This window comes from Maniola hyperantus, chromosome 23 (assembly GCF_902806685.2).
Source record: "Maniola hyperantus chromosome 23, iAphHyp1.2, whole genome shotgun sequence".
NCBI classification, from domain to species: domain Eukaryota; kingdom Metazoa; phylum Arthropoda; class Insecta; order Lepidoptera; family Nymphalidae; genus Maniola; species Maniola hyperantus.
The window spans coordinates 491,697-518,030 of NC_048558.1; the positions used below are offsets into that span (position 1 = coordinate 491,697).

Below are 26,334 nucleotides of genomic sequence, written 5' to 3' on the forward strand. Positions count from 1 at the left end.
TCCAAAATTTACAAACCCTAAATTATCCAACCCATTTTGCTTTCCCGACTGTCCCTGGCTTTGCTCAGTGAATATAAATGTTCTAGTTATTCCTTGTCCCAAGATGATTTCAGAAAGTCTGCCTTTATCCCTTATCTACATTATAAAAGGAACCTCAGTTCAAATTTTGAGCTTTCGATGTCCTTAGCGTTGCCGAGGGCGTTGATGAGTCAGTCAGTAAGTTAGGGTTTCAAACGCGCTTAGGTCTGACTTTGAAATTTTTAACCAGTTGTCGTGCAACTGAGCCTTGAGCAGACTTGCACTTATTTACTTAGAGAATTTTGATCATAGCTAATCCATAGCCGTTACGTAACTTTAACCAGCTGTCATGCAACTTGGCCTTGAACAGACTCGTCGGGCCTGACGTAATGGGGTAACATCTCGTCGACAAACCGACATAATTTTCATCCAAACGAAGCATTTGTATTCATGCTCATGTCTCCTTCTTAAAAATACAATGTTCTTTACTAAAAAAGCCTTTAGAACGTGGTGGGGTATGTAGAGAACCCAAGTAGGGGATTATATCCTTGGTGGAAGAATAACAACTTATTACCAAAAAAACTACATGAATAGCGCTGATAGCCTAAGATTAAGACGTCGACCTTCTTTCCAAAGGGTCTGCGGTTCGACCCCGGGCAAGCACCCGGACGCGCACCCATTTTAGGACACAATAATTAGGTATATGCGTTAAAAGCGATTTAGGTTGGTATATCACTTGCTTTAACGGTGAAAAAAAAAACATCGCGGAGAAACGATTTTCCACAATATTCTCAAAATTGTGTATAGTCTACCAGTCGTCACTTGGCCAGCATGGTGGACTATGGTCTAAGCTAAGCCCTTTTTATTCTTTTCTGCGTAGATCAGTGATTGGTTTGATTTGAGATGATAACGATGATGATGCTTTAACAGGAAAGGAAAACATCGTGAAACATGCACGACTAAACTTTTAACCCTAATAATTATTTATACTTCCATACTATATATATGCGAAGGTGTGTCTGTTTGTCTGTCTGCTAGCTTTTTACGGTAGTATATCCATTCAACCAATTTTGACAAAATGTGGTACAAAGATAGCTTGCATCCCAGGAAAGGACATTTCTCGTAAATCAATATAAAGTTCAACCAGTAATCAGTACCTACCCATATTATAAACTAGTAGGGCGCGTGGGTGCGCGGACCACTGAAGTGGTCCGCGAGCATGCGGCGTTGGTTTTTCAAAATGTGGAATTAATTCGCCATACATTTTCTATGGAAAAATAAATTCCTCCATCTTGAATTTTTTTTTCTATTCATCGAGTAGACGTTCGGATCCTAATCATCTTTTGCGAAGAAACTACTCTTCCATTTTTTATACTCTCCGAGATGGACGCCGACGATATTTGTATGGCGGCCATCTTTTTTTCGCCATTTTGAATTTTTTTTTAGCTCACTGGTAATTGGATGACGCTTCGAGTGGCATTTGCTCGAGCACCCCTAACCTATCTTTAATACCTTAAGCGTGCTCTTCACCTGTCTCCAAAATCCTCAATCATCAGCTCTCTCCGTATTTTTCCTACGAATGAATTTTTATCTTCTATACGAAACCATCAGTGAAAAAATTTTTTTTCATACAAAAATGTTCAGGAGAGGTGATCAATGAGTGAGTCAGTCAGTCAATCAGTGAATCAGCACGAGCAGCTATATACATATATATTAATGCGAAAGTGTGTTTGTTTGTTCGTTTGTTGGTTTATTGGTTTGTCCTTTAATCATGTTGCAACAGAGCAACGGATCAGCAGAGTTTATGACCTGGAGAGTGACATACGCTACTTTTCATCCCGGAAAATCAAAGAGTTCCCACGGGATTCTGAGAACCTAAATCCACGCGAAGAAAGCCGCAAGCATCAGCAAGTAGGCTAATAAACCCGAACTCAAGCTTTCCTAGCCGTGTATAGAACTAGTCACGCAGGCACGTTAGAAGGCTAGCGATACTGCGTTAATAGTCTAAAGTCCGAGGACATTGCATCTTAGGGTTCAAGGAACGGGCCAATGAGGAGTCACGCAATTACCGCCTGAATCATGGCCAAAAAAGACTATGCGGCGTCCCAATTGCAGCCCTGTGTTGTATTTTCTCCCGATTATCAGGGAGCGTTTGAAGGATGCAGCTAGGGGGGGGATATGGGGGGAAAAGGCGTCGCGGCGCCTCAGTCTGCCCGAAACCGTCGCGCCGATCGCAGCTATGCCGTGATAGTACACAAATGACTCCACACAATCCGCGATTAAAATCCAGTAGAGACCCAACACCCCTGGATATTCCTTCTGTTGACTGTTCAGTGCTAAACTACATCTAAGTATTCAAGAACTCGAGGACTGTTCCCGGATTTGTGCTGCATGTGAGTTGAGATCTAGCAACGTCTGAGAATCACGTGCCCTACATTTTTGGGTGTCGCCGCACTAATGCTACATTTTTACACATTTATTTAGTATTTACACAACTTATGTAACATATACAACTCTTTTACAGCTTTCTAGTAGTTTTAGATCTGTTTTAAAACCATTTTAGAACCATTTTTCTGTGACTTTTCCTGCAATATCTGTAGCCGTTATTGACTGCATGCGAATTTTGTACGCCTCGATATATCCCATGTGTCTTAGTTACTGATATCAATCATGTATGTAACCGATGTATCTATAAATCATGCCATTGACATTTAAGGTTATTACATTCGAGTAATAACCTTAAAATCTATAGCGGTTTTAACGTAACCACATAGAGTCTACAGTCGCGTATGGCGTACAGTTATTTTTGCTGTGCACGCGTTTTTGGACTCTATTTTTGTGTAGTGAGGGTTGATTTTGTGAAAGCCGCACGCAAGTAACATTAAACCCGAATGTCTGTAAATTTACTATCTTTTCTTCATTTTAGTTAGCGTCTCCGCAATGCTTCGCCAGTAGGTACCTACCTACCTACTATATTTTATATAAATGTAAGTACCTACTTTGGGTCCAAACTTTCCACTGTTACTTCGTATGTCTATGTGAACACATAGGAACACAACTATTATCATATTTTCTAGCACTTTACTGGAATGTAACCAGAATTTTCAATTTATAAGTCTATATTTTGATTATGAGAACCAAATTCTGAAATCTGAAATCTTAATGAATATATAATATAAAAAATTGTTATTTAGCCCAAATCCGTGTAATTTGAACCAGTATAGAGCTGCTTTTTGACCACTTGAAATATGGTCTTAAGTTACGTAGATGTGGAGTTACCACTAATTATGTATTTTAGTGGCAAAATAACATAAAAATATAAGAAACTAGATGATGCCCGCGACTTCGTTCGCGTGGATTTAGGTTTTTGAAAATCACATGGGAACTCTATGATTTTCCGGGATAAAAAGTAGCCTATGTCCTTCCACGGGATGCAATGTACCAAATTTCGTCAAAATCGGTTAAACGGTTGGGCCGTGAAAGGCTATCAGTCAGACAGACAGACAGACAGACGGGCATACTTTCGCATTTATAATATTAGTATGGATTTACACCTTTTTAGTTAATAGATTCTGAGGAATTGTAGATTCTGAAGAGTGTAGATTCGAAGATTTGTAGATTCTGAAGAATTAATTGTAGATTCTGAAAATCCTTCAAAACATTGCATGTGGAAAAAAATAGCCCTGTATTTGACAGATTGCATTTAACGAATACAAAATACAATCTTTCATCAGATAATTGTTAAAGGTGATTACAGTGAACAAATCTGCGGATTTTTTTTTTTTATTCAGATACAAGTTAGCCCTTGACTGCAATCTCACCTGGTGGTAAGTGATGATGCAGTCTAAGATGATAGCGGGCTAACCTGGAAGGGGTATGGCAATTTTTATTAAACCCATACCCGTTTGGTTTCTACACGGCATCGTACCGGAACGCTAAATCGCTTGGCGGCACGGCTTTGCCGGTAGGGTGGTAACTAGCCACGGCCGAAGCCTCCCACCAGACCAGACCAGAAATTTAGAAATTATAAAATTCCAAACCCCTGCCAGGAATCGAACCCGGGACCTCCCACTATTAAGACCACAGCGCTCACCACTGCGCCAGGGAGGTCGTCAAATTCCGCAAAACCACGTTCGGAAAAACTCACGCGGAATTCGATTCGCATGTGTATGAGTCCCGCAAATTGCTATTGTGCTGTAACCATGTCCTGTACCCTATTGGTTTTCTTGACAGACACGACAGACGGACAGACAACGAAGTGATCCTATAAGGGTTCCTTTTTCCCCTTAAAAACACGCTAATGAAGTCGTCGGCATCATCTAGTCACTACCCCTATTATAAATGAGAAATTGTGTTTGTTTGTTAGTTTGTCGGTTTGTTGGTTTGTCCTTAAATCACGTCGCAACGGTGCAACGGATTGACGTGATTTTTTGCATAGATATAGATAAAGACCTGGAGAATGACATAGGGTAATTTTTAAAATCAATGAGTTCGCACGGGATTTTTAAAAACATAATTCTTGGCGGACGAAGTCGCGGGCATCAGCTAGTGCCTCATAAAGGGGGATGTTATGACGTTCAGCGAAGGGCGTTTACCACGTGGTCTACCTTAAGGTAAATAATTGGTGCCACGTGACTGCGACCAAATTACCCTCCCCTGCGGGGCGCTTCTGGCGAACGTGAACTTTGACTTTGACTTGACAGCTGTTGTGGACCTACCTTTACTACTTTACTAGCTGATTCCCGCGACTTCGTATGCATGGATTTAGGTTTTTAAAAATCCCGGGGGAACTCTTTGATTTTCCGGGATAAAAAGTAGCGTATGTCACTCTCCAGATCATAAACTATACCCATGCAAAAATCACGTTGATCCGTTGCTCTGTTGCAACGTGATTAAAGGACAAACCAATAAACCAACAAACGAACAAACAAACACACTTTCGCATTTATAATATGGGTACTGATTATTGGTTGAACTTTATATTGATTTACGAGAAAGCTTACTTTACTTACCTATTAATTAATGAAGATTCTTTAATGGGTATAGTACGTGACAGGTTTAGATGGCAATAGGGGTATGGACGCCGCACACACCCGCACAGCCCTCGCATTTACTCGATGCGGGATAACACGGGTGACGTACGGGTGTGCTATTTCCCCGATTGCCATCTGGACCTGTCACGTACTATCTCTCTCTCCGGTCGTATCTTCATTGCTGAAGATCGTGGTCCTGGGAAATTTCCCTCGAATGGATTATCTGTTTCCACCGGCTTCTGTTGGGGGCCATTTTCACAATGTGATAAAATCCACACTTGCTGAACTCCTTTAGTTGGTCGGACCACCTAGTTGGTGAGCGGCCTCGTACTATACCCAGTAGCGTGCAGGTCATAGAGGCATAAATGCACTGCTTACCCCAGTTGTAAGCTCAATGCATATTTTTCATTATGACCTGCCAGTAAACGTGTTCCTACCTAACTAATGCCTACCCTGGCTTCAAACCCTGTGCACGCCACTGACTATACCTACTTTAAAAAGTTCTTGGTAGCCTTGTAGAAGTAGTTCTTGGTTCTTGGCTGCTAGGTACGTATATAAAAAAATATAGCTATTCAAAATTCTAGGAATTTGGCGGCCATTTTCAACCAACCTATTTTTATACTCCTATAGGAGATTAATCCCCTTAAAAAAGTGCCTAGATTATTTACAAATTTTTGTTCCCAAAGTTCCTGTGGCCGTAGGTACCTACTCGATAGATTATGTTGGTTTTTTTCTAAAAGCACAGACGTCGGAACTATAGTTTTCTATTAGTCCGACGATGACTGTCAATTCCGAACGCCAGCCTTAATATTCGTGCGGATCATTTGGCAGTACACAGCAGATGAAGCGCGCGTGTGTGCGTGCGGCGCGCGGCGCGATCGATGCCGGCCGCCTTATCATTTGCGTGCCCCCGCCCGCCCGCCGCGCCGCCCGCCCCGCCGGCGGATGTAGGCAACTGACACTTGGGTACACGACTTGTTTGGGAGGCGTGCGTGTCACATGGCGAGGGGTTATGTAACTTCGTGGTTAGATGATTCTCAAATGAATCATAGAGCTTTTAATCAATCATCAATATACTATACTGTACTGTACTGTATAACTGTAACAGGTCCAATTCTGTACATTGAAGATATTTTGAAAATTTTTTTTCGAGGGCACTCTATAATCGATACTGAATCCAAAACTGTAATTTTTTTCATTTTTGTCTGTCTGTCTGTCTGTCTGTCTGTCTGTCTGTCTGTCTGTATCACGGCCGCGCATCACGCTGAAACTACTGAATGGATTCCAATGAAACTTGGTACGATTTGAGGTCATACTATGAGGAAGAATATAGGATACTTTTTATCCCGAAATTCAGCATGGTTCCCGTAGGAGAGGGGACGAAAGTTAAAATGTATACTGAGTTGTAATTCATTAACGCGTAGTCCGATTTCATTCATTCTTTTTTTGTTAGAAAGGGGATATTTTAAAGATTGTTCCGTAAATATTTCAAGGTCATCGGTTTTTAACCGACTGTCAAAAAGGAGGTGGTTCTTTTTTCTACATCGATTTTTTCGAGGTTTCTGGACCGATTTGCAATTTTTTTTTTTTTATCAACAAAAAAAGTTTACGTCGTGGTCACATAAAAAATTCTGGATTCAACTTCTTAATCCTGATGCTGCAGGGTTACTGCCCGCCTGGGTTATCAAGATTCAGGAAGTGTTCATAGTGAATTCATATTGTAGGTACCAAGCAACGACTTTATTCTCAGACTTCAAGTCTCAACTCCTCAACCGTGATGATGTAGGGTACAGCAATCCTAAACTATCCTATCCTATAACTCCTCAATCCTGATGCTGCAAAGTACTGAAGTCCTAAATCGTGGGGATTTTAGAATTTCTGATAGTGAATTGATATATTTTTTTTTAAATAAAAAATTAGAATCGACTGTTAGGCGGAACGAAGTTCGCTGGGTCAGCTAGTTAATAATATAGTCCGTTCAAAATGACTCCAATTCATCTGTCATGTTGTAAGTACGGTACACTTTTAAAATAAGGACTAAAATCGTACTTCTGTCATGAAATTTGACATTAAAAGTTAGAGTGACGCGTGAGGAGTTCAATTTTACGCGTTATATTGTTATCTATGAGCTAAAATTAAAAATCAATCTATGCGTAATCTGTCGATAGGTTACTTAGCATCTAACTATTTACTAAAAATTGTATGGTCGTTTTTGACAATAATTAATAACGTTGGTATTTAAGTAACTTAAGTTAGCCCGTTTTCATCTTAGACTGTATCTTCACTAACCACTAGGTAAGATTGCAATCAATGGCTAACTTAATAACTAAATTAACTAACTTAATAATGGCTAATTAACTAATCGAATAGAAAAAAACCGATCAAATGGGAATTGGACGAAGGGTTCCGTACCATTAACAAGAAATTAAACTTTTTAATATATATATATTAATAAAAAGCTGTGATAGCAGTGGTTAGGACGTCGCTTTCTAATCGGACGTCGTAGGTACGATCCAGGGCACTGCTTTAACGGTGAAGGAAAACATCGTGAGGAAAACTACATGCCTGAGAGTTCTCCAGAATGTTCTCAAATATCTACGTCATATTATGTCATAAGGTACCATAAAAATAGTTCTATGACAACTTCGGAACGTATTTTCACGGACTCTGATCGCATGAGTGCGTAACCGCCTTTAGTAATAGAGTCCCGTTTGCAAGCATCCCTAAGTTTGATGGTATGCCTATACCTAATAGACCTATTTGCACCCCAAAACACAAATTTGGAGCACCTATAAAATAAATGTTCCTTTCTTCGCAAAGCAGCAGAGATAGTCGTAACTTCCGGTTTTCTCCCCAAATTACTGTACGCTTAGTATAAGATTTTACTTTTCATCAACGTTGATAGTATTTGAGAGTCGATACACTTTAGCATTAAAGTAAAATGGCCCCTAACTGCCTTGTTTTAATGCTCAAGTTTGTACATATATTTACAGCCAGCGCTCCAAGCGGAAACGTTGCGAAATTAAAATTAATGGTACTGAATATTTGACTTTAAACCAAGACGCTTTAGACCCATTTTACTTTGACGTTATTTTGTTTCGACTCTCGAATATTATCAACGTTGGTGAAAAGTAAAATCTTATACTAAGCGTACTGAGCCCCATGCCGGAAATACGATGTCATTAAAGGTAATAAGGTAGAGGTGTCAAAAAGGGGTGAAAAGAAGATTTTTTTTGCGCGATTTTATCTTCGACTAGCTAATGTCCGCAACTTTGCTCTGATATTAATTATAGTATATCACTCCTTCTTCGAATTTAACTCGCACTTATCCGGTTTTTTTCCATACTTCCATACTAATATTATAAATGCTAAAGTCTGTCTGTCTGTCTGTCCGCTAGCCTTTGACGCGGTCTATCCGTTCAACCCATTTCGACGAAATTTTTTACAGTCGTGACATAACATAATTCGTGATAGCTTTCATACCGGGGAAGGACATAGGCTACTTTACTTTTATCCCGGAAAATCTAATAGGTACTTCCCCGAAATTCACGCGGACAAAGTCGCGGGCATCATCTAGTAGGTAAACCATTATATCTTGCTAGAAAAATAAAACCAACGCTCTCACTATCATAGTTTATTATATCTAAATATATAAAAGGAAAAGGTGACTGACTGACTGATTTATCAACGCACAGCTTCAACTACTGGACGGATCGGGCTGAAATTTGGCATGCAGATAGCTATTAGACGTAGGCATCCGCCACGAAAGGATTTTTGAAAATCCAACCCCTAAGGGGGGTGAAATAGGGGGTTGAAGTTTGTGTAGTCCACGCGGACGAACTCGCGAGCATAAGCTAGTTAACAATAAACCTCTAAAACACAGTTATTTTTGCGGTTCATTAAAAAAAGTTATTTTTACCGGAGTTTTTTGTACGGAACCCTCGGTGCACGAGTCTGACTCGTACTTGGCCGGTTTTTGTATTGATAACAATGCGGCTTTAACCGTAGCATAGCATACAGGCTATATAGCTCGACCCACTTTAACCAAACGTAAAGATTTATCCTCCATCATAAACATAAATTACACCGCATTGCAAAAATGGGTAGCACGCGTCCAATCGCTGAGCAATTCTGCATATTTTCTGCCACCGAGTATAATTTAGGGGAATCCATGGCGAGTGACTAAGTCCCGATGCAATGCTCTAAATTGGGCTTTTAAGTAAATTGAACTTGGGGTTTTAAGGGGGAATTACTAAGAATATTAAACCATGAAAACCTAGGTAGATACTAAACACAGAATACTTATAGTACCTTTCAATTAGTGATATATCTTTATTGGTCACACGGACCAAGTCGCGGCAAAAAGCTTGTCGTACTATAATAGCATTATTATGTCATAGTAGAGTAATCATGCTATTACAGTTCAATATGCAAATATTGCGTCTCGTCATTTGAGTCGTTAAACCAACGCGTGGAAGTTACGACTGTTGCAGAACTGTCGCGCGACAACTTTACGACAGTTGCGTTGAGTTGACGGAAAAGGGTGAAGGAAAAAACCATCAATTTACTGCACCACTACGTGTATAAGCATGATATAACCAAGTCACTACCCATTTTATAAATACATACATACTTACTAAGTACATATTATTATAAATGTGAAAGTATGTTTGTTTGTTAGTTTGCCCTTCAATCACGTCGCAACGAATCGACCTCATTTTTGGATGGGTATAGTTTGAGACCTTTTTGGATGGGTATAGTTTGAGAGTGATATAGGCTATTTTTTATGCCAGAAAATCAAAGAGCTGTCACAGAATTTTTAAAAACCTAAATCCACACGTACAAAGTCATAGCAAAATGCTTGTCGTACTATAATCGCATTATTATGTCATCATAGAGTAATCATGCTATTACAGTTCAATATGCAAATATTGCGTCTCGTCATTTGAGTCGTTAAACCAACGCGTGGAAGTTACGACTGTTGCAGAACTGTCGCGCGACAACTTTACGACAGTTGCGTTGAGTTGACGGAAAAGGGTGAAGGAAAAAACCATCAATTTACTGCACCACTACGTGTATAAGCATGATATAACCAAGTCACTACGCATTTTATAAATACATACATACTTACTAAGTACATATTATAAATGTGAAAGTGTGTTTGTTTGTTAGTTTGCCCTTCAATCACGTTGCAACGAATCGACCTCATTTTTGGATGGTTATAGTTTGAGACCTGGAGAGTGATATAGGCTATTTTTATGCCAGAAAATCAAAGAGCTGTCACAGAATTTTTAAAAACCTACATCCACACGGACAAAGTCGCGGTAAAAAGCTTGTCGTACAATAATCGCGTTATTATGTCATAGTAGAGTAATCATGCTATTACAGTTCAATATGCAAATATTGCGTCTCGTCATTTGAGTCGTTAAACCAACGCGTGGAAGTTACGACTGTTGCAGAACTGTCGCGCGACAACTTTACGACAGTTGCGTTGAGTTGACGGAAAAGGGTGAAGGAAAAAACTATCAATTTAGTGCACAACTACGCATATAAGTCGTGATAGCCTAGTGGTTAAGGCTTCAACGTTTTAGGGTTCCGTAGTTAAATCAAAAGAAAAAAAGGAACATTTATAGGATCACTTTGTTGTCTGTCTGTCTGCCCGTTTGTCCGTCAAGAAAACCTTTAGGGTACTTCCCGTAGACCTAGAATCATGAAGTTTGGTAAATAAAGATAGGTAGGCAGATTCGTAGAGCACTGACTCTGTCGTTGAGACCGACAAAACGTCATATAGGTATGAGTGGCAGAGACAACGCTCTACAAAGCCGAAATGTCATTCTTGTACATTACTTTCTGCTGCGTACTGTACTATGCTACGGAATCCTTCGTGAGCGAGTCCAACTCGCTCTGAGCGGTTTTTAAGTGGGTTAATAATGCATTATACTATACACAAACAATCTTAAAGCGAACTAAAATGTAGGTGAGTATATCAAAAGGTAATCTCAGCAGTCTTCGTAAACTATGCACGCCATTATTTCACCCCCGAGATAAGATAGGGTCGCGTATCGTGATTTATTCATAGGGTTAAATTGATAACTTATGAGCTTTAAGTGCATTAAGTGCGAGCTTCGTAGAGACACAGAAGCACTGCTTTATGAATTCAATTTTCATACAATCCAATTTAATACCAATCAATTTATAAAAGCAGTGATAGCCTAGTGGTAACGACGTCAGCTCCCTCTTTGGGAGGTCTGGGGTTGAATACCGAACACGCATCTCCAACTTTTCGGAGTAATGTAAGTTTTAAGCAATTAAATATTAAGTTTTTAAGTCTTCAACCGAGGAAACCTACATGCTTAACAATTCTCCATAATATTTTCAAAGGTGTGTAAAGTCTGCCAATCCGCACTTGGCCAGCGTGGTAGACTATGGCCTAAGCCCTTTTCATTCTGAGAGGAGACCCGTGCTCAGCTCAATTACATTAAAAATACATACATATTAAAATATTATTTACAAATCCCTTAAAATATTATTTTTGTCCGAGTCATTTCATATAGATCGGTACCTATCTTAAAAAACCGGCCAAGTGCGAGTCAGGCTCGCGCAATGAGGGTTCCGTACTACAGTCGTATTTTTTCGACATTTTGCACGATAATGCAAAAACTATGATGCATAAAAATAAATAAAAATCTGTTTTAGAATGTACAGGTGAAGACCTTTCATATGATACCCCACTTGATATAGTCACTCACTTCGAAAATTGAAAATACTAATTATTAGTTCATGACCACAATTTTTTTTTGTGTGAGATCTAACCCTAAACTCGCGGTTTTCAGATTTTTCCCCAAATGTCAGCTATACGATCTACCTACCTGCCAAAATTCATGATTCTAGGTCAACGGGAAGTACCCTGTAGGTTTCTTGACAGACAGACAGACAGACAGACAACAAAGTGATCCTATAAGGGTTCCGTTTTTCCTTTTGAGGTACGGAACGCTAAAAACAGAAAATTAAAGAGTTCCCACGAAAATTTTAAAAGCCTAAATCCACGCGGAAGAAGTCACGGGCAATATATAATACTAGCTTATGCTCGCGACTTCGTCCGGGTGGACTACACAAATTTCAAACCCCTATTTACCCCCCTTAGGGATTGAATTTTCAAAAATCATTTCTTAGCCGATGCCTACGTCATAACAGCTATCCGCATGCCAAATACCAGCCCGATCCGTCCAATAGTTTGAGCTGTGCGTTGATAGATCAGTCAGTCAGTCACCTTTTCTTTTTATATATTTAGACTTCAATGCAGTACGCAGTTGGCATAAACCTTCGGTTTCGGGTTTGGCAAATTTATGAATAATTGCGGATAAACCATACGTGTGTAATGTCCGAAGGTCGCGTCAGTTGTACGTGTTGGCACTTGGCACTTGGCACTTGGCACGCGCGCCAGCCGCCCACGAGGCCTTGGCCTGGCCTATAAGAGATGAGACTTTTGAGCCAGGGTTTTAATGCCTATAATGCCTATACTGTAATGCTAGGAACTTTTTAAGGTTTCTCCCTATTTCTCCTTTTTTCCACGACTACTTCCCAAAAAATTAGTGTCATTTTAGGGTCCCGTACCCGAAGTGTTCTAACGGGATCCTATTACTAAGACGCCGCTGTCCATCCGTCCGTCCGTCTGTCTGTCAGTGGGCTTTATCTCCCAACCGTAATAGCTAGAGACCTGAAATTTTCACAGAATGTGTATTTCTATTGCCGCTATAACAACAAATACTAAAAGTTTCGATGGACGGATGTTACGGAACCCTCCCTCTGCGAGTCTGACTTGTACTTGACCGATTTTTTAAGACCAATAAACCACAAACCAAGAAACATACTAAGTAATGTCAACAGAAAAATTCTCAAATCGACCCATCGGAAATCGAACCTAGGACAAATTCAACCTGTCGTCAAACAATTTTTTTTTTTTTTTTTTTTTATTTTTTTTTTTAATTTACAAAAACCACTATAATAATTAATAATCATTAAAGTAATATGTGTAAACAAAAATTTGTCGTATTGATTAGTTTTACGAACTACTCTTACTCCCTACTATAAACAACTTAACCTCCAATCCGGGTTTATTAGTCTTGGGATGACCCTAATATGAATCAAACGCAGTTCCAATGTCCACAGTCTTATATTCAGGTACACTTGTCACATCCACTTAGTTTATATCTAGCTTAATTAATCACCTAGTACTTATATCTCCCTTAATTACTTTTATATCGTCCCTCTTTTTACTCCCGCGCGCTGTCACACCTCCACTGACGGGTGACAGATGCCAGGTTTTCTGTGTTGCCCACAGTCGTCCATCCTGCTCCAGATATGTCCCCATATCTGACCACTCGGCCTTCCAACCGAGGGTAATGCCCTCATACCCATAACTCAATAGGAGCAACATAGAATACCTTAATATTATAATTAATATGATTAGTATAATAATTCCTCTAACAGATCAAAGCTAACATTGTTAGATTTAACAAGTGCACAAAACAAGTGCCAATGAGACCTACAAAATACTGGTATCAATAATCATTATGTACATTGCAATCGACATCTGTAAGTCTAATTCTTATAAATACACAACAAATCACCATGAGATAAGTAAATAGTAAATACTATAAGTCATTCTGATTTAAGCTTGATATTAAGAAAATTCTATAATCTAGTTATTGTTAGTGATATACGTATACAACCAATTCACAATAGTATAATCAAATATTGAAATCAACACAATTTATGTTAATACTTAATACAAGGAAATTATAGTGAAATCAATAATTTAATTTTTAAATATTATTATGAACTACATATTCTTCAAGTTTGTATTTGTATTTAGTAATACGTGAATAAATATTTGCATGGCAAATGTGGCAATACTAATTATGAGAATTATAAAACATCTTTGGTAAATTGCATTTAAAGCGAATAAAATATAATCAAACTTAAACAAAACAACAACGAGGAAAGAAAAGAAGGATGGTGAATTATCACCAACTTGAATTCTGAGTGCTAAGTACTCTATGATTTTAAACCATGTCACTATCAGTTTTCAATTAAAGTAAGTTTGTTTGCCCTTTCCTTCTTACCACTGTAATGACATGAATTCTAATCCTACATAATGCTCTAATGCAACACAAATACAATATTTTCACTAGTATAAACATTTTAAGAGATATGGTAAGTGTTGTTGGATCCCATTGACCATTACTAACACTTTATACAAAATTAATCACAAAGTTCTACAATATACCAATGAACCTAACTACTTCTGTAGACTTCATAATTTCTTTAAACTTAAAAATAAATTAAAAGAATATCTTATAATCTAATGTTCTCATACAATTGATAAATATTTGATATGAGTTGACCTTGATTATAATGTCTTTGTAGTGTTTCATGAATTACCAATTTGACTATCGTGAATTGACATTTAATTATTCTCAAGTGGTACCTACTGATTGACACCGTTGAAAAAAATAATAATATTACAATATAAGTATGTAACGTAAAACAAATAATAAGAAAACCATATGCCAATCTTTAATTGCATATATGTAGTATTATACTAAGCAATATCGGTAAGTATATGAATAATGATTGTAAAATAATTTTGCAGACCAGAAAGGCAGAGATGTCGGCACAGATATTATGTGACCATATTTTGTACTCTACTTGAATAACAATAAACGATAATTACCTATCAAATTGAATTATTGAATATTGAACCTATGTCTACGAAATCAAGATAAATAATATGGTTAAATGTAGTTGTTATTATTAATAAGTACTAAGATCGAAACAAACCACAATGTATTCTAAGGAGACCCCAATAATCATATTATAATAATATAATATAATATATTTATTTATTTAATAATAATATAATATATTTATTTATTTAAACAACTCAGTACAGTAATCAACTCTCTGGAATCCTGACCCCTAAACTAGGAAATCCCGTGTCTTAGGGGCCACTGCCTTCCCAAACATAATTTGAATAGTTAATAATTTACAGCTAGGTATTACAACTATATAAAATAAATAAATCAACAAAACACAAGGTTAAAGCGTGAAACAAACCATGGGACGCGTCCGTAAGCTATGGCTAAGAACCGCGATTGTAATATTATTTCAGAAATTTAAAGAAACATGAATCCACTAATTGATAATGATACACAGTACAGATCACTATGAGATCTACAATGTGCACAATGTAATCCTATATTTTCAAATAACTGAGACGACTGCCTCTGACTCTATCTCGATTGTAGTACAACAAATACTATTATTAATATAACAAAATAAGTCACAATTATGTTAGCCAAGGTATTATTGTATTATTATAAACTCGTTACCCGTGATGCCCCATATCATCCTTGCACTAGGGGTAGATGCATGCATAACTGTGTCTACCATAAGCCCCGTAAGTGCGATAGAGAGCGCAACAGACGGCGTTTTGTTGCCCCATTTTATTGTCTCGCAAGCAACGAGTCCTTGATGGCACTATAGACTTAATTGATGTAACATACAATAAAATCTGATTTCTGGAAACTTCCACTCTTGTACATTCTTGAGCGCGTAAGGACGAACGATGCCAGAGACCCTCGTCCTCTTATGATAATATGGTTAACTTGAACACGGTGATTGAGGACAGACAGCACCCAACGCTGCACCAACCCAGCGTCATGCTGAGCCGTGAATTGCTGCATCGGTCACCGTTGCTTGTCTCGTGTCAGTGTGTGACAAATGAATGACAAAGATGTAGGAAATTATTTCGTGATACATTGGTGTACTTATACGCTTTGGTAACATATCAACGATCCATACATTAATACCTAGCGAGTGAAGTAAGCAAGCCTTCGTGCGCGAACTGCTTATATAGTCTATTGGAATATATGTTACTTGAAATAGTATTTAAGAATTTGCTCTGTACTGTGCTGTTTCCACCAAACATCAACGTAATACAATGAGTGACTGCGAAGATGTACATTAACATGAACCGATATTTAGCATTTACAATCAGCATGTCATTTTAGATCTACTTTAAAGGGTCTATACAACTTCTACTACGTACCGAATTCAGCAAGACATAATTAATATATTATTACTGAATACGTCCATTATGAGAACTTTAATTTGAATTTAAGTAACCCTTGAACATTAGTATCTGCTAGAACAGGTAAAGTGATTTCCAACCATGATATCTACTTCTGTACCCCTATTCTGTAGATAAATCTATTATTATTAATAAAAAGGATACACCCTTTCCACTTGCCGACCGAGTTTGTCTGCTTGTTTTCCATCAACTTAACTGGACTCCCTCTTGTCACCATCGCGACCCGATCAGTTGCTGAAGTTCATACTGAAGATCACCGTCCACTCGCATCGGGATTATCGAATCAGGTTTTACCAGACTATTATTGTTCGTCATTTTTCAGACGCTTCGTCAGCCGTTTTCCAATTCGTTTGTTGGTTCTTACTAGGACCAGCTTTTGTCACCGGAATACGATCCATTGTTTACGTTAGTATTGCCACCTTCCATTTGTCATTCTTGATTCCTTATTCTTAGGTTTATATTATAGTCAATGCTGCCCTCCTTTGGCACGATTGCTACAAAATCTAAAATTTCCACTTGCTGTATGTCACAATTGGGACATGAATTAAATTTTCCAATAACAATATGTCTCATTTGGAACATATAAAATAGACAACCTTTGACACAATTGGGACAAGGTATATTACATAAACTATTCTCAGCAATTACCGCTTATCACACCAGGAATAAGTCCATACATAAGTCGGTATTCTTTTCTCTCATTTGCCGGTTGGTTCATCATAAAATATTCTCAGGAATAACCGCTTATCACACCAGGAATAAATCCATACATAAGTCGGTATTCTTTTCAACTATTCTCAGGAATCACCGCTTATCGCACCAGGAATAAATCCATACATAAGTCGGTATTCGTTTCCCTGATTTGCTTGTTAGGTTATCATAAAATACTCTCAAGAATCACCGCTTATCACACCAGGAATAAATCCATACATAAGTCGGTATTCTTCTCTCTTATTTGCTCGTTAGGTTATCATAAAATACTCTCAAGAATCACCGCTTATCACACCAGGAATAAATCCATACATAAGTCGGTATTCTTTTCAACTATTCTCAGGAATCACCGCTTATCGCACCAGGAATAAGTCCATACATAAGTCGGTATTCGTTTCCCTTATTTGCTTGTTAGGTTATCATAAAATACTCTCAAGAATCACCGCTTATCACACCAGGAATAAGTCCATACATAAGTCGGTATTCTTCTCTCTTATTTGCTCCTTAGGTTATCATAAAATACTCTCAAGAATCACCGCTTATCACACTAGGAATAAGTCCATACATAAGTCGGTATTCTTTTCAGATATTCTCAGGAATCACCGCTTATCGCACCAGGAGTAAGTCCATACATAAGTCGGTATTCGTTTCTAATATTCTCAGGGATCACCGCTTATCACACCAGGACTCAGTCCATACATAAGTCGGTATCCTTTTCTCTCATTCACTGGTTGTCAGTTTGTTTAGAGTCTAAAAATAATAATCACATTTATAACAATGACACGTTATATCATAACAATATTAAACACCATTTTTTTTTTTTAGCCACCAGAAGCGATTATTTGTGTACAGTCAATAGAATGAATATTATAGTGTCAACGGTTATGGCAAACCCGCTAAGTGTTTGCTCCCTTAATACCTCATTTGATTAATCTTCTTCTTAATTTGCTTTATGGCTTTTAGTAATTTGATTAATGATTTGAAAGACTAGTTATCGAGACTACTGAACTCAATACTCAAATCGATATTCTCAACGATTTGTGGAGTATCTACAGTACTAAACATCTTTAGTTCACCGTGGGCTCTACCGCGGTTGTTTGACAGCTACAATGTCACGATCGCAATCATCTCTGATTGGTTAATGCTCGCTCACTATTGGCCACAATGCATTGTTGCAACAAGAATCGCACAAATTCAGCCAATCAGAACAATAATGATTGATGCAGGTTTTAGACAATCGCCCTACGTGTAATGTCTGCAAGTGATAATAATTGTGCAACTCGTTTGAAATTTTAATATAATTTAAGGGCACACACACAAGAGAGCAATCCGTCTTTTGTTTATAATAATTATATTAATAATTTATTTATTTAGTAAAAATATGCATCTCATAAGCTCCTTTTTCCAAAGTCAAATAGCTAGTCAAAATTTGGGCAGTAAAAGTAGGGAATCCGTTTCTCCACTATTTATCTGATGGGGCTTGCAAGGTTAAGATTTACACTTCTCTGTATACTGACAATTTCATTTCTTATTTCAGATCTAAACCTAAGTCAGAGATCGAATTATTCGTGTATTATTTATACCCGATAAACAACGATATGATAAAATTATGTGTTAGTAGGCTATATAAAGAAATACAACAGTCCAGACCCTGTAATACATAACATTGCCACCAGTGGCGTGCACAGAGTTCGAAGCCAGGGTAAGCATTAGTAAGATAGGCCTTAGATACACCTTATATAGACCTACTGAATGGCAGGTCATAAAGAAAAATGGGCACTGGTCATTTCAACTAGGGTAAGCAGTACTTTTATGCCTCTATGAATTGCACGCCACTGATTGCCACAGTCATTGCCACTTCATTTAATAACACCTTCGTAACTCTCTTTTGTTATTAGAGACACATGTTTCAAAGTTTCCTTTACTCGTACATAAAAATTGAACTTCGTAACTTAGTATTTCTTTCGAATTTCTATTATTACAGCAGATAGTATCATCTATTAAGTTGGTAAGCCAATCTAATAATAACAACAGTAAATATGATGTACTTGGTAGTTAACCTGTTGTTCAGTGCGTGTTTTTCCGAGGTAGTAAGTACCTAAAGGCTTTGATTTATGATAGCAGATTGTACAACAAGGGCACCAAACAAGCCACTTGAGCAGAGTTATAAACACTGCTTTTCACTTCGATTGCGAGGAAATGTAACAATAATATTACTATAAGTACATATCTATAGATTGATCGAAAAGAGTAGGGATTAAATGAGGGTGCTGTAATGAGTTTGTAGGTATAGGTCGCAACCTCAATACAAGTGCAAAAGTTCACTGGCACCATAGAAATTACATACATTCTTTCTCATCCATATGTCATTCAGAGAGACTGTTGTTTACCTATAAATACCTTGTGCATAACAGCATGAAACGCACTTTAGTCCTCTTATAGCCAGCGTAAAATAGAACCTTACGAGCATGAGAAGTGGAAACGTATTTTTATTTTATTATTATTGTTATTTTCCGAATTCTAAAAATCACGAATGCATGTCATCTATTAGTATAAGAGGATGTCAGCCACTAGTGACTTTATATGAATGTGATAGCCCATATAATTTTACCTTTTTAATTATAAAACTCTAAGAACATTTGAAAGAACCACTGTTATGCTGATAAATAAATATTTTAATTCAATTCCATTTATTTATTTTCATCTGATCTGATCAGTTAAATTCACTTTAGGTTAATATAATAATGATTCAATTCATTTTCCTTTCATAACCTCACCTCTCCTTAAATGGTAGTTGCAGCCAATGTAATTTATAATTTTCACAAGGGTGAGCAAGCGGAACAAAAGTACATACTAGCACTTAATATAAATTTTATTGGTATAAGAATCAAATAAAATTCCAACATCCACATGGCTACTTTCGTGAGCATGAGTGTTGTATGTCTTTCTGTTTCTGGTATGTACATAGTTAGATTAATTCAAACCTGATATTTCATACCCTATACCTACTAGGTATTCAAAGTAATCTAATAACTCTAATTTGGTCGAATAAGTAAACCTACAGATTCAAAATAGGTTCAATGTTACCTACTTTATCTAGTGGACCAATTAATTATTTATTAGCTGATCCACCCCAGGTAGAATTTTCCAAAATCTTTTCTTTGTGTCTAGTAGTAGCTTAGTAGAGAACTCAAATCATATTTGATTATGCAGGGCCTGTGGGTTGATCTATGTCTGTCAGTACATAATACAGACTATTCAGTCGGTAGATAGGTATTAAATGGGTGCATCTAGCAATCGACTCTATTAGTCTCCCTATCACTGTCTATCATTCTCACAACCATACCATGCCTACCATAGACCCAAATCCAAAAATCTTACATTAAATGGTAGGTTATGAAAACACATGCACCTGACACATATTTCAGGCATTCTATCCTTAAATTGTACTAAAATATTACTATGTGTATAGTTAAGTATGTAATTATTTAATTAAACAAGAGTAACTACTCATATTGAGACTATTCAATTCAAAGTTTTAAGACTTTATTTTAGTTACTAGGTAAACTAGATTTGCTTCAATTAACCATAGTAGTATTCAGATGTTTCTTACCTTCTTATTACTGTATTACATAACAATACCTTGAGGTTACACCCTCCATCATAATGAGGCAGGCAGGGATGGCTTTTTTTCTTTTGTATCATTATAACAGGCCTCACACAAAGAGTTACTGTGTTCTTATCCGATCCATGCAGGTACATGACTGCTTCTAATCACAACTTGAAGGTTATGTGCACTTCTCCACCACAGATGCCGGCCAAAACCACTTGTTCATCTCACATTCGTCGACCTCATCGTCAAGTCGGGGTCACAGGGTCGTGGACATCATCAGAAAAGTTGTCGAACATGAAAAAAATGGTAACAGTTGAATAATCTCGAAAATATTGCATTTAAGTGACACCAGTATCAAGTACATACCTACTTGATTATATCAGACCCCTGTATATAACCCAAATTTTGCACTAAAACCATTGATTGACCCATTGATGTAGATATGACCGTTGTTATTGTAAGATTATTATTTTTTATTTTTAACTAAAGCACATGTACATATTTCTTTTTTAAAATGATTGTTGAATGATTTAAATTAAGACTTGAATAAAACTATATTGTCAACATTACTTCCTAGATAGATAAAGTTATATATAAATGAGTTAAGTAGATATTATTCATTCTAAATTTTCACATTTTATTATGCTATGATAATGTACTATAGGTAATAATTTGCACACTCAGTTATTGGTTGAATGTGTTAGATCAAAACAGATTTACGACCAAATTGTACCACATTCTAGCAAATAAACTCTACTTTTTTATTTCTACATTAGCTCATGTATCAAGTACTTACCTACATAATAATCTAATTGTTTTCTTGATTCTACTTTAATATAGGTAGGTGCCTATTTGGTTTAAAGTATTTGATATCACTTATTACCTTATTTCGATTTTAAAATACAAGGTGTTAGTACTACGGTGCGTTGCATCCAGTCTTGAAATTAATACTAATACTACTTATAACTTCATAGATCAAATCTTGGGCTAGGTATGTTCCTACATAATAATCCATTAAAGCGGTCAGAATAAAACTATAATCCCTTACTTTGAACTCTCAAATAAGTCATAATGCTGATATCTACTTACTATTAATAATTATAGCCTTCACTTACTCTGTTCTAAAAGTATCAATTGGTAATATTGTGACTTATCAAATACCTACTTAGGTATTTTGATGCAGTAATCTTACATTAGGCACTCTTAATATTCACCCATGCTTTAATGAACATCCATTCTGCTTGTTCCAGACAGTATAAGGTGCTTTCCTCAAACCAATCTCTTGAGTAGTTGCGTTGGAGACAAGTCCTCCAACTCGACACAGGTCTACTCAAGTACTCCCAAAGTAATAGTGTAGCACCATTGCAGTTTGTATGTATTTCATATTCACTTTGTTATTCGTTCAGGTAGGTTTCTTCATATAATTTCCGATATAAGTACCTAATAAATATGTTGCTATGCGTCTTGTACAGGCACTTTTAACATCTTCCAGGATAGACCCGCATTTTTGGGCATGAATCACATCCAATCTTCTGATATAAACAACTTAACCTCCAATCCGGGTTTATTAGTCTTGGGATGACCCTAATATGAATCAAACGCAGTTCCAATGTCCACAGTCTTATATTCAGGTACACTTGTCACATCCACTTAGTTTATATCTAGCTTAATTAATCACCTAGTACTTATATCTCCCTTAATTACTTTTATATCGTCCCTCTTTTTACTCCCGCGCGCTGTCACACCTCCACTGACGGGTGACAGATGCCAGGTTTTCTGTGTTGCCCACACTACAGATCTCCTCATTTCTGATTTGATCACGTAGAAAAACTCCAAGCATAGCTCTCTCAATCGCTCGCTGAGTTGCTCTCAGCTTTTTTATGAGGCCCATAGTTGGCGACCATGTCTCGAATCCATAAGTTATCACTGGCAACACGAACTGTTCGAAGATTTTGGACTTGAAGCGCTTAATTTAAAAGTTAAATAAAACAACACCTCCTCAAGACCACTGCAGCGAGGCATTGTACCCAAGATTTGATTTTGAGATAGAAATTGTTTCCAAAAAGATACCAAAAATTAGGTATTTTATCGCAAGTTTAAAGAAATCTACGAGTAAGCAAGATAACCTGGACTTTACCTCGTGACCTCATTCAGAACCTCATCTGTATGGAATCTTAAACGAGTGGCTGTCATAAGCTTTGTTTCCGTTTCCTACTTCATTTTACTTTAAGTTATTTTGGCTTTAACGAAGCTTATTTTACTTTATCACTCGAGGGTTTTTTTTTTAAAAAACCGGCCAAGTGCGAGTCACACTCGTGCACCCAGGGTTCCGTTAATACAGTTGTATTTTATCGACATCGACAAGAGAATAGCCACCATTTTGGATAAAAGCACTCAGTCGGCTGAAAAACCTAATAAGTATGATTTCTATTTATTCAGAACCCCAAGGCTTTGGAGAATCTACGGAAAATTACGTCTTTTACTATTATTATCATTCATCATGCCGTATCATAATATCTGTGAGATCTTAAGTCAATAAAAAAATATTGCGTTCTAGTAAAAGTGTTTTATATACGAAATGTGTCCGTGTAGTAGTACTTTGATAAAAGTACTAAAGAACGCAAAATATAGTTTACGTAGTTTTCGTAAAGAAGAATTAGGGTTGTCGCACATTTGTCTATCTAAGGCACTTCTCCTCGGTGCCTAAAGGGGTAAAATAGGGGTTTGAAATTTGTTTAGTCCACGCGGACGAAGGCGCGGGAATAAGCTATTGGTTTTACGTAATAATTGCTCAACATCATTGGTATAAAAAAAAGTCAAAAGTTGTTTTTAGTTTAATTAAAAAAGGGGGAAATCGGCAGTTTGAAATTTCAAAGTAAAATACCTAACTATACCGAGTCACCGTAATATGGAAAGGGGTTTGTAGTCCAGTCTTTTGGTAGTTTTGCCTGGAAAGCGGTTTTCCGGGAGTTTTGAAAATTGGTTATTTTATAGATTTCGACGTGCTCTTTCCGAATTTCCGTTTCGCTACGTATCTTTGCCGCTCTCGCCGCCATCTTGGAATTACTTGTACATTTTAAAGCAGATTTTTATTTAACTGAACGATACTAACAATTCGCGGCCAAAAGTGATGAACATCGATCTTTAGACCGACACAGCGTCATATTATGGGTATGAGTGACAGAGACAACGCTCTACAAAGATAGCATATCATTCTAAAAGCCGATGTTCATCACTCTTGGCCGCGTACTGTATGGGTGCTGACGCTAAGGAGCCAGCGAAACGAGCTAGGCTAAGCAGCATGTTTGACCGCCGGGTCACCTCTTTGACATTGTGTTTTTTCGTCACTTCGAACCCGATATAGCAAACTACGCATTTTACGACAGACTTCACAAAAAGCAATCTTCTGTATGTAATAGAACACAGAATTCGAAACAACTTAATAGAAATAACATCTGCTGTCTTTAATACTGGGAGAGCATGTGTCGCTGATTTCATTTAATCATAATAATATATAGAAGCAGGCGTTATTTTGCGGAAATCCATGATATACATTGAACCAAAAGCTTAATTCGCTATAGGTAATCCGCTGAAACAGATCCAATCTGTATGGTGCAACATGCAGCATGATACATGCACAGACCACTTCTCACTGCTAAACATGCAGGAAAAATTAGCTACCAGGCAAGCAATACGCACCACCACCACGCTGCACCAAACAAATCCCAAAACACACTCGACGCACGGTCGGGGCGAAACGTTTATTAGGCATCTACCGTGGCGCGTCGCTCGCAGTGTGGCCAACTGCGATAGTTTGCAATGCGTCTGTTCACTAGGATCAGCTCACTAAGCGAGTAGCTTTGCTGTTAGCAATAAGCGAGGCTGTTTGTAAAATGGGGAGGTACGAGGTCGCTATTCTAGCACCTTGGGACCTCAACGTCTATTAGTTTTTCGAACTATATAACTTATGCCCTGCCCATTGCCACTTCAGCTTTGCAGCTATGTCGGTTACTCTGGTTCTCCTACGGATCTCCTTATTTCTGGTTTATTTACTTCTGAAACAATTTTGAATTCTGTGTGGCAAACACACACGAATTGTTTACAGAAAAACAGTTTTATTGCCTTAGATGCAATACCGATGTGTAGTTTATGGTTGTGGTTTAAACTAGGGTTTACTTGTTACGACTGCACTAGTTATCCATCGCGACTTCGTCCGCATTCACATTGCGTTGACACCCTTTCAGATTTTTTTATATATTCAGATACAAGTTAGCCAATGACTGCAATCTCATCTGGTGGTAAGTGATGATGCAGTCTAAGATGGAAGCGGGATAATCTGGAAGAGGTATGGCAGTTTTTACTAAACCCATACCCCTTTTGGTTTCTACACGGCATCGTACCGGAATGCTAAATCGATGTCTTCGTCATAATAGTTAAGTATCTGCATGCCGAATTTCAGCCCATTCAGTAGCTTGAGCTATGCATTGATAGAACGACTGTTCTAGTCAGTCAGTCAGTCAGGCAGTTTTTCCTTTTATATATTTAGATTATTATAAATACTAGATGATTCCTGATGATGGATTTAAAAGGTTCGAAAGGTTTAAAAATTCTAAACTTAACAAAATTAGGTATAATTATGTAGGTATATGAAATTTGGGTTTTATAAATAAATAAGTAGATATTATACTCTCTCCTAACATAGTCGGAGCGCACAACTTTAATTAAAATATTTCAAAAATATGCTCTACTAGAAAGTAGAGCATTGTTACAAATATTTGGTTCAGTTGCAATAAACTTATGTAACTAGCAATTAAAAAAAAAAAAAAAAAAAGATTCCGACGAATTGAGAACCTCCTCCTTTTTTTGAAGTCGGTTAAAAATGGGTTTAAATCTAATTAAAGAGACCACAAACTACTAGATTTTACTGAACGATTACAGCCAAAGTTCAATAATAATCCTAATCCTAATATAATATTATAAATGTGAAAGTGTGGCTGTTTGGATGTTTGTTACTCAATCACGCAAAAACTACTAGTCGGATTTGGCTGAAATTTAGAATGGAGATAGATTATACCCTGGATTAACACATAGGCTACTTTTTATCCCGGAAAATCAAAGAGTTCCCGCGGGATTTTTAAAAATGTAAATCCACGCGGACGAAGCGGGACTTTATAGTTCCTGAGATTTCGTGACTAGTCAGTGAGTGAGTGAGTGGTATTTCGCTTTTAAATATTAAGCTTTTGGTTCATTATATATCATAGATTTCCGTAAAGTAACGCCCAGCTTCAATGCAACAGTAATTAAGCTTTGACATAAACTTTAAGAATAAACATGACACGTTAATGCAGGCTTTGATATAGTAAGACAATTTGCATTTTTATACCGTTACGTTCCATTCCAAATAAACTGTAAGTACTTACGCGCGTTATTTATGTCTGCAGTATCTAAAATGTGATGCCAAAATGGCTTAGTGGCGATAAATAAGTTAAATGGAACCTTGGGATGGATGTTCATTTAAGAAAAATCGAAAATACAACGCGGTGATTGCATTTTGAAACTTTTCAGAGACAAAAATCTGACGTCGGATGATTTAAAGTTGTACAAACCATTATAACAGAGGACTCTCTGTGACTCCCTCCATACGTAACTACAAATTCATGGTTATCAGATTTTTCCCCTTAAGTGGGCTCAGTTCGGTGCTTTCTTCATACAAACGTAGGGTAATTACAACATTATTTGATATTGGGGCCAATTCTCTGGTACACAATTTCTAAACTAAACTAAATTAACAGGTCTAAATGTAG

General features: G+C 37.3%; 1 protein-coding gene across 2 annotated transcripts in view; it reads left to right on the forward strand.

The window, feature by feature from the left end:
• Positions 1–2,243: 2,243 nt before the first annotated feature.
• LOC117993130 (uncharacterized) overlaps positions 2,244–26,334 on the forward strand; it is an 81,712-nt gene continuing 57,621 nt past the window's right edge. For both annotated transcript variants that reach the window (XR_011238116.1, XM_069506732.1), the window contains exon 1: positions 2,244–2,411. The gene's annotated coding sequence lies outside the window, so the exon portion shown is untranslated. The remainder of the gene's footprint in view (positions 2,412–26,334) is intronic.